The sequence below is a fragment of the Ambystoma mexicanum genome, chromosome 7p (assembly GCF_040938575.1).
Source record: "Ambystoma mexicanum isolate Mex_15411 chromosome 7p, UKY_AmexF1_1, whole genome shotgun sequence".
Classification (NCBI taxonomy): Eukaryota; Metazoa; Chordata; class Amphibia; order Caudata; family Ambystomatidae; genus Ambystoma; species Ambystoma mexicanum.
In genome coordinates this window covers 348,206,372-348,225,283 of record NC_090939.1, presented here as the reverse complement: position 1 = coordinate 348,225,283, position 18,912 = coordinate 348,206,372, and positions in this window count along the sequence as shown.

The following is an 18,912-nucleotide window of genomic DNA, read 5'->3' as shown; positions in this document are numbered from 1 at the left end:
GGTAGAGCTGGCCGATGACGCTGTGCCTGCATGCTCCACTGTTGGGGCAGGACGCTGAGCCTCCAATCCCTGGGCAATCCTGGCCAGGACCTTCCTCACCGCTGACAGCTCCTTGCTTGACTCCAGGCCCCTGTCATGGCCACAGTGTTTTCACAGGCCTTCTGCCTTGTCAGGGCACCATCAGAAACATACTGCTTCACAAGCCCTTTGAGCTCCTGTTGCCGCCCCTCCATTAGGGCCATGCACCACTCTCCGTCCCGGATGCCTGTTGAGGTGGATGGGACATCTGTAGAAGGGCCCAATGCAGGTGTGTCCTCTATGGGGCTCCAGCCCTCTTGTATTGCCTCTCCTCCTGACTAGTCCAGTGGGGTGCTATTGGGGGTGCTCAGTGGGGTGTGCTGGGGTGTTTGCCCAGGGCTGGGTGTGCGTACCACATCCATGGACAGGTTGTCGTCCTCAGGGAGCTATTCCTCAGCCTGGCACTGTCCTTCAGCACCACTCTGGGGCGCTGTGGCAGCTGCCTCCTATACGGAGTTGGTTGCGGCAGACAGGGTCCCGTCTGCCACTGCCTCAGGACCAGTGGTTACCACCTGTTTAACTTCTGTTGGTTTTGCAGCAGTTTTTTGCTGCCCCTGTGCCTTGACATCCTGTGTTGGCATTGGCTTGGGTGGCTTTTGTTGCTTGCCAATGCCCTTAGATGTGGATGGCCTGGTGCCATCATCCCTGCCCCTGGCCTTTTTTGAGGGTGTCCTGGCTTGTGCAGCTGTGTCCTCAGCATCACTGTCAGAATCTGTGACTGTGGGGGACCGAGAGAGAGGCACGGCATCAGTGATGGTTGTACATTCATCATGCATACATTGGTATTAGTGTACTTGTAGGCATGTGATGATTTGCTGTCATGGAGTTGTGACATACAGGTTGCTTGCTATATGGGGGGGTTATTCAGGCATATGTCAGGTTCTCACATGTGTAAGGTGGTGTATGATGTGTGACATGCTTTTGTGGTGTAGACTGCATGCAGTGTGACACATGCCGTTTAGCTGTTTGTGGGGTGTGTCTCAGGTATGGCATTGGCATGCTGCATACATGTTGATTTGACGGTGCTGGGGACAGCATCTAGGCAGGGATGTGTCCATATGTGTGTGATGGCACATGCATTGGCTTATGTCACTGTCACATTTGTGGCCCTTCATCATGCTTTGGATTCCAGTGGTTTGTGTGGACACTCACCTCCATTTGCCGATGACGGAACTCCACGTTCCATGTCTCCGACTCCCTCAATGGCCTCCATGCCAATCGTACTGGCACATGTTTCCTCGTATCTGGTGAGCTTGGAGCTTGATGCGGGAGTTGGCTCTGCCGCCTGTTGCCAGACCCTGGCTCCAATTGGCCGATAGAATAATGCACACACATTGAGGGGCAGGTCATCCCAACTTTTTTAAACATCTTTGATGGTGCAGGGGGTGGTGCCAACCGCACTGACCTTTCGGACCACATCTCCATTCTGGGCCAGAGTGTCTGCCAGCATATTCAACTCCCGAGAAGCACACCTTTTGCTGGTAGGAGGCACCTTTTTTGATGGCCTTAGGCATTGCGCTGGAGATGTAGCTGATGGTTTGTGGATCCAGGTCCTGTGTGTTGAGGATTGCAATGGATTGTGTTTTTCAAGATGGGCGCCGTTGCATTACCAACTCCGGCGCAATGACGTTACTTCTGGTTCCGGTATTGCCGGGCCCGGTATTGCCGGACCTGTTATTGCCGGTGCCCGTTATTGCCGGTGCCCGTTTTTTAGGGGTGGACTAAGGCGCAGGAGGTGTCAGCACTTTGCATGATGCCACTAATGGGGTTTTAGGGTTGTTAATGGCATGCCGGAACTGACGTTACCGACATGCCACTATGCATGTGCATTCTCGTAATCGGCTGCTGTTAGTGGCATCAGTGCTACCCGGACGTGGTACTGCCTCCATGCCGGTAAGGTTTGGTTTTTACCACAAATCTCGTAATGAGGCCCAATGAATGTAAGGGAAGTGGATAACGGAAGAAAGATTGTGTGTATAATGAGAGGGTGGTGATAGACAGGAGGCGATAGGTACAATAGGTGAGGGTAGGAATTCAGGACAGAAGATGACAGAAGATGATACACAAAGGATTTAAGTAAGATGAGTGTACATATAGAGAATGCAGGAACAAACAGTAGGCCTCATCATGAGTTTGGTGGTAACTCTTAAATGCGGCGGTAACACTATTACTTATTTAAGGGTCCGCCAGATCATGGCTTTGGTGGATTTCTTTGCCAAAATTGCTGATTTTCAGCGCTATTACCGTCGGCGGGAAATCCACCGGCGGTAATAGAGCAAATTTTCCCCATTGGACTCAATGGGGAATGAGGAATTCCCGAATGGGCCCAATGGGGAATGGGCACTAACCGTTCTGCCAAACCCGTGATCCGGCGCTAAGGGCGCCAGGCGGTTTGGCGGTATGGCTAATAGCGCCGGCAGTAATACCACTGACATTACTGCAAAACTCGTGATGAGGCCCAGTGTATGTTAGGCGAATGGAAGGAGGGAACAAAGAACGGGTATAGGATGGGTGGGTGATTATATAGAGTGAGTGGTTCCACTGGGTGGGGGATGGTACAAAAGAGAGTGGTAGGCTGGTACATTATTTATTTATTTATTTATTTATTCGTATTTGTTAAGCGCACAGAAACAGCCCTGAGGCATCGTGGCGCTGGTTACAGAATAGCGCTGGTTACAGGAAAAGCGCGTCTTAGTTGCAGCATAGTGGCATACAGGCATACAAGTTTGGGCAGTAGCAGTATTTAGCAGTGTGTGCCTGATTGGCTGTAGGTGAAGGAATTTTAGTTAAAGAGAGAGGTTTTGAGTTTTTTTCTAAACGCTGTGAGGGAGCCTTCTGCTCTTAGGGCGTGGGGGAGATTGTTCCAAAGTTTAGGTGCTATGTAGGGAAAACCCAGCCCTCCTGCTGTAATCTTGTTGATGCGTGGTACAGTGAGTTGGTTGGTGTAGCACAGTCTGTACACATGTAGGGTACATAGAAAAAAGATTAGTGTGTGAGAAAAAATACAATAGGAATAAGTTAAGAGGGTGAAGATAAAGACAAAAACACATCGGATGATTGGAAGGATGTACAGAATGTACTGAAGTCACATTATCAATCCAAAATCATTAACATGTGTAAATGCATAAACATCCCCTGTTCTTCCAAAACCATCAAGGACCACAATGATACCCTTGCTCCTTCCCTGGCTGAATTCTGCAACCACCCCTTTACCACTGGAGCCTTGCGTTCCCCCTAAAGCACTCTCTTGTGCACCCTCTTCTCAAGAAACCCTCAGCCGAACCCTCCTGTCCGGCTAACTATCACCTAATCTCCATCACTACTTTACTGGGCAAAGTCCTGGAAAAGCTGGCCACCTCCCAGCTTAATATTCACACTGAATCTATTGGTTGTCTCCATGGCCATCAGTTTGGCTTCAGAGAATCCAGAAGCATGGAATCTGCTCTCTTGAACATCTGTGAAGACCTGCTCTCTAACCTTGATCCTTGATTCTAATCTCCCCTCTGTCCTCATTTTACTCCATCTATCATCTGCCTTTGACACAGTCAACCGTACCATCCTGCTCAATCATCTCTGTGATGACCTGGGTATCACCGATCAGGCCCGGCCTGACTGACATTGTTCCTCTCTGTTCGACCCTCCCAGGTCCAACTTGGGTCCTTCCTTTCCTCTATCTCACACTCTACCTGTGGTGTTCCCCAGGGGTATAACTCTCTACCTGGCTGTTCAACCAATAGCTGACACCTCTCGGCCACCGCATTGCCGCTCTCTGCTCAAACGTACATTGCTATGTGGATGACACTCAGCCCGTATTTAGGCTCCCCTCTGCCACCTCTTCTCCTTCTCTCATCTCTGACAGTCTGTCTGCTATCCAGGAGTGGTTTGCCGCCAACAATTTCTACCTTAATGCCAGTAAGACAGAGATTCTCCTCATCAGGACACCTGCACTCTCCTTTCCTGTCACTCTCTGGCCGGCCTCTCTTGGCCCTCTTCCTGCTCCCACCTGTGAGGCTAAGAACAACGGGGTCATCTTTGACCCCACACTCTCCTTTTCTCCTCACATCTCTTAAGTCTCTAAGAAGTCAAACTACCAACTGAACCTCCTCAGAGGTATTCTTCCTTTCCTCTCCTTCCCCCAAATGCTTACTGTCTCTAGAGCGCTGGTTCTCTCTAGGCTGGACTACTGCAACAGCCTCCTTCTATATCTGCCTGCTTCTACTCTCCGTCCTCTGCAACTCATCCAGAACAGGACTGTATCTCTCCAGCACTAAAATATCTGTATTGGCTCCCAGTGGCTGCAAGGATTAAGTTCAAGAACCTCTGCAATGTCCACAAGGCCTTCTTGGGCCTGGGTCCTCAATACCTCCAACTCTCCCTTCGTAAATACCTTCCTACTCAAGCTCTTTGCTCCTCCTCATCCAACTCCTCCAGGTTCAGTCACTTCTCCAAGCAACAAGTTAGTGGTAGATCTCTTTCTTTGGCTGGGGCCTCCCTCTGGAACAGGCTCCATGCCTCTCCAAAACTCAAGGAGAATCATCTCTGTTTCTGGAAGCACCTCAAGACCTTCCTCTTTGCCTCTGCCTTCTCTCTTCCTCTACCCTGCTGATTTCCTGTCTGATACTGCACTGTTCATCTGGTTACCTTCTGATTTTGGGCCCAGTTCACTACCCGCCCAGTTTCACACCCGCACTGCCTCCTCGGCAACCCTTGCACTTGGGTCTTTATCTGTAACCCTACAGTACCCTTCGCTACACTTTTGGACACCTGCTGCCTGCACTTACCCACGGACCTGCGACCTGCTGGCCGCAGTTCTTGTTATTCTTTTGATCCCATGTACAGCACTGCCCCCTCCCCTTTCCCCTGGCACTTGTGCCCGCCACCTCCCCTGCACTTGCACAATCTCACTGTCACTTGACCTAGTAAGATAGTTGTCTCTGTCCTCATGTGAGATGCTGCGACAGGTAAAAGAAGTACATGAAATTTTAGAAGTAAAGATTACCAATATCCTTGCCACAATGAGAGGAACCAAGGAATATAGGTATAGAAGACACTCAGAGATTAGATGCATGATCAGAGTTGTGGGGCCTCCAACTTGGTTTGTGACTTTAAATTGTGCTGAGTATGGTCGGGTGATTTTGCAGAGTGGATTTGTGAAAGAAATCCACAGGAAGAAGACATAAAACACATGACACCAGGAACATTGTCTTCCATGGACCCTGTAAGTGCATCACGATTCTTCCATCAGCAATTTTCAGATATGTTACACTTTATATGTAATACATTAAGTGGTCCACTAGACACAGTGGAACATTACTGTTGGTGGACAGAGTACCAGGCATGTGGGGATCAACATATATATATTATGTTGTGGAGTAAAGAGGTGAAGAAAGTGATGGATGTGAGATGGAGTTGTTACTTGTTCAATTCCTGCTCAGCATGTAAATGCTGATCTACGGAAAAAGGTGGAAAGGTTTTAAAGGCACTTGTTTCGGAAGTACTGTCAGAGAAAATATACAAATAAAGACAAGTACTACTTTTGTTTCCCAAGGCCTGTGACACCAGTTGGTGGAGCAAATAGTCTAATACATATCATTTAAAAAGAGATAGGGAATATTAATTCATTGATGATTACAATCCTGCCATTCCTCAGCTTTGAAACCCAAATACTGATGTACAGTACATTGAAGATGATATAAAAGCTCTTGCTCGTTATGTTACAGCATACATGGCAAAAGCTGAAAAAGCCATGCAGCGGTTGTAGTGGCAGACTTATCAGCAGATAAAAGTCTTACTCAGAAACTTATAAGCTTATAAACTGGATCAGAACCCAAACCCTCTGATCAGAAGACTCACTGCCACCACTGCAAACCCGTTTGAACGCTACCCGCGGCCCATCACTGCAAAGACCCTGTGAAACCAGCACTACTGTGAGAAGACCACACAGACCAAGAATAATCAAACCCAAGACTACATACTCAACCCGAGAAGATGGAGTAATGAGGCTCAAGCCTCGGTATCCAAAAATCACCCCTGATGGATAAAAATGTATCAGGAAGAAGAACAAGCGCTTATAATCTTTGGTCTCAAGATGCTCTCTCACAGAGATTATGAAAGCTACGAAGCTGCAGATCAGCTAACTCGTTTGCCTCTGTATGGAAGTAGCATTAATGTACTATGGTTAAGTCTTGTCCCAGCTCCTACTAGAAATCGTGTACTTAGGCCAATTAGTGAAGTTCGGCAGTTGGTTGAAAGAGCACCCGATAGTACAGACATTCTCAAAACCAACTTGACTGATACCTATAATCCAAATAAGTCTACAGAGTTGTAGGATCTTTGTTTATATGAAGTAGCAGAATGGTAGTCCTATTGAAATATTGAAGCAAGCAATGACAGAGGATGGTTTAACCCGTACGTGCTAAGGACAAGTATGCTTGTTCTATTTGCATAGAATTGCATAGAGATTAGCATTTAATGGGTTAAAGTACATGGATGTATTGGTTATCTAGTGAGACATGAGGCGCCCAATCTCACCAACCACATGAAACTGTCTTTCCAAACTGCAGAGAAAGAGGAAAGATTTTTGCAGTTGTTCTTCCCATGGCACACAGAGAGTGATTTGCTTGGACGTTTTGAAACATTTTGACAATCATTTTTGGTAAACAAATAATTAATTAGATGTCAAAAATGTAACCAATACTTAGAGTTACTGGAAAAAATAACTATGTCAAGAAAAACGTTTGGCAGCTGAATTGGCAAAAGAGGATCGATCCCAAACGTAGTAAAGATTCTACAGTAGGAAGTCAAAGTGTCTTAAGCTAGCTAGTTATTCAAAGTGATGTTCAGCTCACCATGGAAGAAGTAGAAAGTGCAATGCAACAAAGTGAAGTGGAAGGTGCAAATTATGACACATTAGTATGTGAACTTAATGTAGAGCAGACAGAAGTTTATTGTGAAATCAAAGATAGGTTCTAACACAGTTTACACCATGACAAGCATGAATGTTCTTGTGTCTAATACAAACCTCTATTGAAGTATTTTATTGGACAAGAGGGAACAGGGAAATCTTTTTTTTTAATGTATGCATTTATGAACAATGATACAAAATGTAACCAATTGCTATCTGTCATGCATTGTAACTGCTCCTACAGGTTTAGCAGCATCCAACATGGGAAGTGTTACTTTACAACAATTATTGATGCTACCAGAGGAGCATGACAATATAGTTGAGTATTGAATATTTGAATCAAGTGCAGCACAAGAAGTAGGTAAAGTTCTAAGAAAATCAATACCTTGATTATATATGCAGTAGGCATGGTGTTTAACTTGATGCTAGCTTTCATTCATATGCGAATGCAAGAGGTCTTGAAGAGCAACTATGAGGTTTTGTTTATAGGTAAACATGTCCTTGATTTGCGAAATTCGTTACAATTAACTTGTGAAAGGTCAAACAGATTTCAAGATGCTGCATTCAAAGGATAGTCAAACAACTATAGGCAGCATTACTTATTTATATATGTATTGTTGTTTTTAGTCCAAAATATCTTTTACAACAGTATAAATATATTTACATAAACATAAAACATAAACTTACTTCAATTTGGATCATCCACAATTATTAATTCATAGAACTTGCTTCATTTCATTACATTTCATTTAAAATACATTTCATTCAAACTATGCCATTAATTCATCATCATCATTAATAATCATCTTCGTTTATAATCATCTTCTTATATAGTATAGATACATTAATAATAAAGGCACATATCGGAGCTTAAAATCACTATAACAATTGACAGTGGGTGAGGTCTTACTCGAATTAGCATCATCTAGCCAAGAGCACTGAAAGTAACCTTAACTGGAACTGATGGACTAGTGTTACTTACAGATGTGCTTTAAATATTAGTGACTGGTTTGAAGAATGCAATTGCTACCTGTCATACATTATAAAGAGCAAGAATCATAGCTTCAGAGGAGGTATTTAAACATAAATTCCAGAAATGATCTTAGAGTATAGATTCATAATGATGGTAATATTGACTATATGACTTCTATACACAGATTCCAATTGAGGGTACCCAGTTAAAATGTGTCTCATGGTCTCCAAATTGCTCTCACTTACACATATACGACACAGGTGTTGGCAGTTAATTTCCATTGGGAACCATGGGTAGCTCTAACTGGCAATATATTGAGCTGCATTAAAAGTCAGAATCTACTTGACCTTAGGACATGGGCATCTAATTAAATACATCTGAATGTAGAGATACTTGCTAACAATACCCTCTAGGTGCACATAATAATGAAGTCCGCTCAAATAGATGAAGTTATGCTCCCAATCTCTTATCCATGCTTTATGTTTAAAGGCCATTATGATGGCCTTGTATCTTCCACAGGTGGAAAGTTTTAAAGACCAATTTAGCACAACATAAGAAGCCATGCACAAAGCAGCATATGTATTAACTGAAACTTTGTTTGTTTCAAAGCAATTGACATCTTTCCCAATAATTCTAAGCATATGGCTCAGAGGGTGGCTCAAGGCTTTTAATGGTAATAAGGCTCTTTGACATTTTAGCATCGCTTTAAGAGACGTCAAACCAAACTCAGCTCTTATATATTGCATTATATATACATATGGGTGACAAGTTCAATATGGTCTGCCCAAAAAAGAACTCTACCTTGTCCAACCATTGAAGGTTTTCAAGGGTGAGGGCTTAAATCCCATAGGACACAACAGGGACAAACCACTGTGTATACAGCAACAGAATCCCTTTCAATGTATAACCAGCATATTCAAAAAAATATTTTCACACTAACAGCGTAATTGTTTTTGTTCGCTTTATCCTGCTGTTAATTAACAGAAGATAACTAGGTTTACAATCCATTTCCACCCCAAGATATTTATAGGAATTGGTATAATTAATAGTCCCTCAGCTGATTTTCATGCCAGGCCTATTAACCTTCTTGGACATTATTAACATGGATTTAGTCTTTTTTAGGTTTATCACCATGCCAAATTCGATGGAAAAACAACCTAATTCTTCTAGTATGCTCTTCATTCCAGATATAGTGTGATCAACTATCAAAAGGTCATCGGCATAGAGTAGTGCCGTGACATTTGTAGTTGCAAATCTGGCTGAACAATGTGCATGCCTCTCTAGGCGACGTTTTAATCCAGCAATGTAGAGCTTAAAAAGGAGCGCAGCCAATAAACAGCCCTGTTTAACGCCCTTATTTATTTTAATAGGACGGGACAATCGCCCGTTATTATCAAGGCGTACACGGGCTGTATTATTCTGATGGAGATTTATTAAGATCTCCAGTAGCCAGGAAGGACACTGGAGATCACTTAAAATCTCTCTACTATCAAAGGTGCAACTAGAATCAACACATGTCACATATATATGTTATGTTATATTATTTTGCATTTATATAGCGCATTATATACCATTGGTATGGTCTGAATGCGCTGGTAGGTTGAACGTCCTTGGGAACCAAAGTTCGGGTCAGTAGAGAGAGTAGAGAGAGTCCAAAGGTGCGTGTGCGCACCAGGTATGTGTGCAGCTGGTGCAGAATTCGTGTGGTAGATGCTTCTTAGCGGTAGGTGTGGTAGTTGAGAGATCACGAGTATGTGTTCGCTCTGACAGGATTTATCCAGACCGAGTGTGGCTGCGTTAGGCCTGAGGTGAACGCCTGGCTTGGGGGTGTGAAACCAGCAGTGTTTACTTAGAGTGATGGGGAGTGAGCGGGAGATGTTGATATGAGAACAGTTACACCGAATGGTGTCATAGTATCTCTGTGTTCTAGTTGAGTGGTGGTGTAAGGAAGAGAGTAAGCGTGGGGTGTGGTATGATATATGCTCTTACAAATGTTCCCTGCATTCCAAAGCATATTATGTACGTCACGCAATTCTATGCGATCAGGTCCGTTCTATGCATTTTATTCATTTCAGGCGTTCAAGGTTGCCCTACACATTCCTGTCAGCTCGACACACTCACGCACTGTAGTCCACCTTGCGCGCTCTAGTTTGTCCCTCATTCTCCAGTCTGCCCCACGCATGCACTCATGTATTCCATACGCATGCGCGCCTGTCTTCCCTGCGCATGCACTCCAGTCTACACCGCGCATGTACTCCTGTCAGCCTACGCACTCATCCGCTCTGTATACTCATCTGCTCTGTATACTCATCTGTTCTGTACGCTCATCCGCTCATCCGATCTACACACTCATCGATCTACACACTCATCCGGTCCACATACTCATCCGCTCAACATACGACTCATCCGCTCTACGTACTACTCATCCGCTCTACGTACTCATCCGTTCAACACACTCATCCGCACTACATACCCATCTGCTCCATACACTCATCCGTCCCATGCGTTCATCCGCTCCACACACTCATCTGCTCCACACATTCATCCGCCATATAGATGGACTCGAACGTCGTTTGGCCTTGCTCATTATTGCATCAAGGAGTCTGATTTTATCTACGGTGTTAGATCCAGTGTGAAAGCCAGGCTGAATGGGATGGAGTATCTGATTGGCATTGGTCCATGATTGAAGGTGGTTCAAGACGATAGCAGCAAATATTTAGCTGGAAGTATTTAATAATGAAAGTTTCCGGGAATTTTCAGGGATGGTGCGTGTACCCACCTTATACACAGGAATCAATATTGAGGTGGTCCAGGAAGCAGGGATACTTTTTTCATGACATACCCGTTTATATAAGGTCATCAGGAACAGGGACCAAACGATAGGATCAGATTTGACAACAACAGACGCCAGTCCATTCAGACCAGGGGCTCTAGAATTATTACATTTTCTAATAATACAAATGACATTCCTTCTACTGAATCTCAATGGCCATGACTCTGAAGTGTGAACAACAAGGTCAACTATTTGTTCATCAAACATATTTTTTGTAAGAAAGTCCACCAAAGTTAGTTCCCCTATAGCATTGAGGGGTTGGGGAAGGTTGTTACCTCTGACTTTATTCAATACCTTCCATGTTGATCTACTATCCCCTTTTCGAACTGTTCCTATCAATATTTGCCATTTAGAATTGGCTTTCCCTAGTCGGTGGTGCTTGCACCGTCCCCCATATACATTGATAATGAGTTTTCTCCAAACAGTATATTCATCCCAAGCAATCATGATTATTTTTTAACTTCCGCAATTCAAAACGATGGATGTGTCTTGCCATCACCAACTCCCTGTCATAGGAGGATACATGTGTTTTACCCATGGCAATAATTGGTATACCTCTAGCAGAAGCCACATCAGTTGTCAATTGACTAATAAGAGCCTCGATTTGATTGCAATTTATATAAGTATTATCAAGGATCATTTTAAGAACTCTTATATTTAGCTTCTTAATCTTAGTTTCATTCCATGTAATTTTGGAGCCACAGTTAGAGACTCCAATATTAAGAGGTCCACATGTGTTTGGGGTATATATGCTCAAATTCATTGTCACCAGTATCAAGGAATGATCACTACAACTGGGTGCAAGTACTTCGAAATCACTTGTGTGGTTGAGAGCAGACATGTTCACACACAAGTAATCTAAAGTTGCAGATTTCCCTCCCACACCCCAGGTACACTTGCCAGGGGGATCACCTACAGTCCTCCTGTTCAGGGGCCATTTCTCCCAGTCATGCAGATATTTTGACCATAGTCTACCTCTTTCATTGTTCCTTCTCTTTATCATGACATTCGTTTGGGATATATTAGCAAAGACTACATTCATAGTTGAAATTCCACAATAAGCATTAAGATCCCCACCAAGCATAACATTGTCATTCCCCACATTCATCAGCCAGCTAGCCAACCCAATACCAAGGGTATCATGAATTTCCATTGTGCAAACTTGAGTCGGGGGTCATAGATATTAATAATAAGAATATTCAGATTAAATAATGCATCTTTGGCCTTACTTTGAACTACCAACACATGGTCATTTTTAGGAGCAAGAAGAATTTCACTGGCATGAAAATCATGAATAATTCATTACAATAAACCTCCAAAGGGACATCCTTTCTCTTCCTTTTTAGCATATCATTAGAATATGCATTGCATATCTACTTGAGAGTCAATCATGAGCCAGGTTTCCTGCAATAGGACAACAGGAAACTTTACAAGAACATCAAGAGAAACGCCCAGGCTCAAAAACTGCATGTGACCTTTGGTGTTCCAGGAACCAACTTTTAACTCGCACAGTTGTGATAGTTCAAGCTGAGTCAGCAAATTCTTAAGCCATTTCCACCCTGCCTGATTTTTTTGATTTCTGTTCGGCCTTTGTATGCAAGGAAGGAATAGGCTTGGATTTTGAAGTTCCACAATGCTCGGCAGGGTGTACATCAGTTACCACAGGAATATTAATGTCTAATTCAAATCCCAAAACATCGAATCAGTCTTCCTGAGCCTGAATGAGTGCAGCAGTCACTGGTAGAACACAATGGACTTGGGAGATCGCCCCAAACTGGCGTTTCAGTGGCTGGACAAATACAAAATCACAAGATTTTAATATGCGCAATGCGGGAATCTTTGCACATAACTCAAGCAACAGTGACCTATTCAGCGGTCTCTTTTTGTGGTTATCTAATTTCTCAAATATAGTCACAATTCTGTCATCAAGGTTAGCTTTAGCATCTTTAAAGGCAACATGTTCAATGCCATCAGGGACAGCATCTGGTTTTCTAACCTTTTTCTTACAAATTAACTAAGGATCACAACTCCCAGAAGAATTATCACCAACAAGTGAAACAATAGTAACATTGTATTTTTCTTGGTTTACAATATTATTATTAGGTGCCAACCAGATAGTCAGAGTGCCTGTTTTGCTAGATTGCCTCCTCGTTTTCCTGTTTTCACGCTTCTGTGCACACTTTGTCCTCATTTTGTTACTTGTCAATGTGGTTACCGTAGAGTTCAATGGTTGACTATCATTAAGCATTTTGTCATCAATGCTGTTTACAGAAATAGGTTGAATTGTACGTTGCCTACGCTGTTTGGCACATTCCCTTCTTTGTTTACGAGATGGATAGGAGAGTGGAGATTCCGACACATTATATGAATTCCCCACTTCACCTTCTATATCAGGTTGGATTGTTTGGACTTGTTCTTCTGTAACTTCAACATTGTTGACTTTATCTGTCATCTCATTAGTTGCAACTGAAGGCTAAGCATTCAATTGCATCATAGTTTCCAACATCTGACAATTTCTTTATGTTTGATAATATGTCTTATCCGAAAGTTTAATAAACAATTTGAGTGCAAAATGTAACAAACCAATAGAAGGGAACAGGGTGTTTTCGATATGCGATCTTTCTGTTGCTTTAGTGTGACCCGAATCACTTCAATCGGATATATTGATAACTTCATTCCGTACGCTTTGCTCAGTAGACTTATAGCTAGGCAGTCCAGTGAGAGATAGCAAAGAGGGAGTGCTGGACAAACGTGGAGATGTCCTAATATTTGGTATTGATACATTGTTCGGAATGGTGAGTGACTTTTCATGCATGCACTACGCCAAGGCAAGCTCCGGCTCTGTTGTTTGTCTATTTGTACCGCATAGGCGGTAACATAATTCCAACAAAGAATTGTCGTCGATAGGGTCATGAGGTTGGGGAGGTGTATTTAAATCTCCTCTGTTAGGGAGAATTCTCCAAAATGGCCAATTTCCCTTGCCTACTGAGTGCCTCAGCAGCTTTGCTGGATTTCTGGGGTTTATTGTTTTCACCTGGTAAGAGTGTGAGCCTTTTTCCCACTCTTACTTGTGTTTTGCTGTGTGTGTTTAACATGTTTGTGTTCATAGACTGTGGAGCCTCACCTACCCCATAGGCATCATCTTTTTACTGTATTTTACACAGCACCATCAGTGCAGTGACACAGGGTTGTCTCTTTAGACTCCCACTCAGACTCCATTTTCTGGGACGGACTACTGTCTCCCAGAACATGTAAAGTTGCCATTGACTTTATTAGTCTTTTTAAAACCACAGACGCAGTACAAACTATGTTACATAGAGTACTGGAAAGGGTTAATAGTTATCCCACTTTGTCTGTCTCATGAAACAATGTTTCATTCCCTTTTCATTAAGACCTGGCTAGTTGCAGTGGTATCTACCCTATTTATCCTACCGCAGTTATTTTAAATAGCTTTGGTATTATTTTAGGCTATCTTAGTAGCCTCGAACTTAAACCCGCTAGACCATATATGTTTTTATACGGTTCCGGATGGGTTTATTCACCATTTCTTTTTTTAAAGCTCTTTCTCGTGCTTTACTCTGCGCGCCAAACTAGGTTTTGTCCCTTTGTTCGCCGACCTTTGGTGGCTTCTGCACAGCAGCCCTCCTTAAGCACCTGAAAGTCTGGGAAGGCAGGATGTGAGGGAGGGGTTTTAGGACCCCTGCCATGGGTTCCCTTGGTAACCCAAGTCGCACTCCTGTTTGATTGGCTAGGTGACTGTCCCGCCAGGACAGCCACCCTGCTGTATGATTGACAGCCAGGCTGTGTGAATGGGGGAAAACTGCATAAAAAGCAAGTCTTTGGGACTGAGAGGGCAGAGTCACCACTGGATCGAGATAACCAAAGAGAAGCTGACAGAAAAGGACCTCTGCCACGACTGAACCTCCCGGTGAACCCCTGCGGCGGGACCTAATCTTCAAACATCGATGACAGGAAAGATCTGCAAGGAATCTTCTGCCCTTGAGCTGGTGGGAACAACCAGTTTGCCAAACTGCTAGCCAGGCCTCCCTCCTCTGGTCGAATTTGCTGTACACAGCTACAGTGAACCATATAGCCAGGAAGAACAGACCATGCTTGCGTTTTAAGGAGCACACCTTATATTCATCGTTTTGCTCCATTGCTGGTCTCTTCCCTGGGCAGTGCAGGACCGTCCAGTCTTCCTCCTTCTTGTCAGTCTGACAGTCGCTTCAAGAACCGTGAGCCTGCAGGACCTGCCAGGAATGTCTGCTGCAGCTACAGCATTCTTCTGCTTTAAAGGTATTGTGCTAACTCGGTTGTTCGTTTCGTCCAGCCGCGGTGAAAGTGTGTGAAATCTTTCGCCACTCTGAGGACTTGTCCTTCTCTATTCTTTAAAGTCACTTTTTTCATCTGACCAACTTCGTTCTGAACTCTTGTCAAAGACTTCTCTGCAAACTACCCTGAACTGTGTGATCCTCTGCAAAGACTTTGGTCAATTGACTTTGGCCCTGGCCTCTTGATTTGATTTCCTCACTGTAGTTCCTTTTTCTAGATTGCCCTGCTTACTTACTTGTTGGTTCTGCTCAACTTCTGTCTAACTTTGTCTTTCCCTCCCTTTTAAATTGCTGGCCTGCCATTTTGCTCACAATTCATTTTGAGCCTAACTTGTCCAGAATCTATTGGGTGTGGTGTAGTGTATTAGAAATGTGATTTTTTCAACTACTTAATAATAGTGAAATGTTTAATAACTGATGTGTAAATAAATGTATATTCTTTTACTCAGAAACCTTGAGCCAATGTTTGTTTGAATCATAGTAATTGCTGTCCTTTGTGTAGCTATTGATACTGCTCACTTTACTCTTGAGATAAGTCTAGCTGCTCAGCCTTCGCTACCACTTTACTGTGTAGTACAGCCTTGTACCAAAGGTGAATTTGTACTGTCACTGGTAGTCCTAATTGTGTGTGGTGTTCCCAAAGGGTACTGCATGTAATTCTGCTTAACATCCTCCACCGCCAGGGGAGGGATGTACCACGGCACTGATTGTAACAGAGCCAGTTTGCAATGTTTCTTTTGCTGAATTGGTTGTGGGTTTAAAGATGTCAGTAATCTGAGTCGTGTCACTCTTGGATTATGATTCACTATTTCATCCGAATTCATTGATGTGTTCGATTTATTCTGCTTGTCTTGGTGCCCTTTGGAGATCTTTCCCTTTTCCTCACATTGGTGGCAGATACGTTTCCCATAGGGTTTATTTTTACGTAGATTGTAATGCCTAGCCTTCTTTGTAGCTTTCACTGGCATAGTCATGGTCGTGGAAAACAGCACTTATCTCAAATCAGGAAAAAGGTCTGCACTCCAGCCTCCACGCCAAACGCTTCAAAAATACATTCTGCCCACACTGCCCACACTCCGCGTGAGCAGCTATGGATTTATAGAGCGTTGATATCCAGGATAGAGCGTCCACTGGTAGAAACTGTAAAAGGACTACCAAAGTCCAATAAATACGAGATGAATGCTGTAGCTGCTCGCTCCTCCACTGCAAAATATGTTCTGCCCACACTCGCTCACGCTGCGTAACAGTTAGCTATTGTGATTGTGTATATACCCTTGAACCTTAATTATATAAAGACTGTGTTTTAACTAATACAGTGTGTGGACACTCCATTGTAGAGGCTTGGGGACTACACTGTACTTAAGAACCAGCCTGCATCACCTCCTGGGAAGCTAGGCCTTGATTGCTCGTCCATTGCTACCAACAATAGAGAATCTTGGCTGGGGTCCTCTGTGCCTCTCCTCTGCCATACAGAGAGCAGGAGTACAGACACCCCCTCCAGTCTTTACACTGCTGGCAGCGGTGGGATGCTTATGGTTTTAAGATTCAGTGTATAACCGTGCCACTTACAAAATATCTACACTTTGTTAATTGAGGTTTAGTTGTGTACAAGATATCTGCATTACAAGCAATGGAGTCTATTGCACATGGTAAATTGACTAGGATGAGCTTAGTGGCTTTCCAGAGTGCTTGTGAAGCCAGGGAATTAGACTTTGAGGATAAGTCTCGGGCTGAGCTGATAGCTGCCCTGGTGGACTACCAGACTGATGGTGAAACTCTTGAAGGGCGATGCAACCAATGAGGTCTCTGCCCCTGAGGGTGTTGCTGAATCTGATTCTGGGAATGCCACCATTCGTATTGCCTCTGTTCTGAACCCCAGCACTGCTCTTCAGGGGAAACCCTGAAGATTGAACTTTTAAAATTGGAGCTACAATGGGAATAGTTAGCCTTTCAATACAAAAAGATGGAAACAGAAGATGAGTTAAAGAAAGAGGTGTTGGCATAGCAAGTGATACTCAAATTTAGGGACACTGAGCACCAGAGAATCCAGCTAGAGAAAGCTAGAGTGGAGACTTCAGCTAAACCGGTTGAGTGTGTCAGGTCCCCAGCCACCAAGTTTATGAAAGGTTTGGTTGGTGTGTTTGTGGAGGGTTCCGATGTCCTCCAATGGATTCAAGTGTTTGAAATGGCTTGTGCCATTCATGATGTAGATAAGAGATATTGGGCTAAGTGTTTGTTAAGCAGAATGCCTCAGACTGGATATGACTGTATTCTGAAGCTGAGTGTGGATGAAAGGTGTCAGTATGAGTGCATGAAGTCTGCTTTGATTGCCAAGTTTGGCAAGACACCTACCCAATACCTTAAAAGGTTGAGGAATTTTAGGAAAAGAGAGTGTTAAGTGGAAAACCTGTGCAGTTCCCTCTGGGACCACTGCAAAAGATTTAGGAAAGGTGTTGGCAGTAAACCCACTTGGTAGCTGTCTGTACCACACAGATTCACCTGGTAGCTGTTGCTGAGCAGTCAGACTTCTCTCAAGAAAGGTTAGGCAGTATGTGGAGTATACAAAATAGGGCAATTTACACAATAGAACAAGCAAACACGGAACAGAGCTTGGGTGTAAAGATATATAGGTATTTGTTTATAACAACACATCTATGGAAAACACTCTGGCACTAATACGGCAAACAACTTCAAGTATAATTACTATAAGTAAATCAATCCCCCTAAAAATAGTTTGACAAGTCTAGGTTCAACGGCACCACTTATTTGCAGACAGAGGTGAATGCTTTAACCTAGATGGCACTCTAGTATTCGTTGGGATGGGAGAGAAAAGGCAGGGTATGAAATCAACTCGGTACCAACACTTTTACGAACAAATGCAAGGCAAGAACGGCAGGGTCTACTGTAGATCGCAAAGTTCAGAGGCCGGGCCCACTTGGAGAGAGGCAAGGCGATATGTCCCAAAAAGTATCGCAGTGGAAATGCACTTCGAGTCTTTGTCACAAATTGTTATCGAAAGATTGGACCAGTTCAGAACAGAAAGTTAAGAAAGCTTCGAGGCAACCCAATGGAGAGGCGAAGATTAAGACACCTCACTCTATCCGGCAAAAAGGGAAGCCAGTAGGACACGGTACCTTCTATGTGGAGAGACAGCTCCGGCGGGGGCAGTTGTTCCTGGTGGTGGATGCAAGTCGGGGCTTTGCCAAGAGAAGAGATGATCTCGTCGTCCAAGGAAAGTTGAAGATCGTTGCACCACGAGGGAAGAGACCAGCCGCGGAGCGCTCCGTCACAAGGCACCACCTTTTGGTCGTGATACGGGTTAGTGGCTATCCTGTTGTTGGGGTGCTCTGCACGGGCAATTCGACCACTATGCCCTGGAAGCGAAGAAAAAGCGAAGGGGACTGGTTGTTCCCACCAGTCAGGGGAAGAAGACTCTCCGGCCGGGAGATCTCCTCTGTCGTCGGGATGTGGTGAGACGGTTCAGCGGGGCTCCACCGGAGGTGTTGTCGTTGCAGGTCGGCTCAGCTTTACCCTCGTCATATTCTTAGGTCCTGTGGTGACGTCTGAAGATCCAGTCCCAAAAGCCCTGCTTTTATGCAGAAAAGCCCCATTCATTCAGCCTAGCTGTCAATCAAAACACGCTAAGTGGTGAGCGGGGTGGCTCACCGCTTGGGCCAATCACACCAGAGTGCGACTTGAGTTGGCAAGGCAACGCAGTCCAGGGTGCCTAAACCCCCTCCCACACCCCCTGTGGTACCCAGACAGAATGGCACCACTTTGGAGGGCCTCTGTG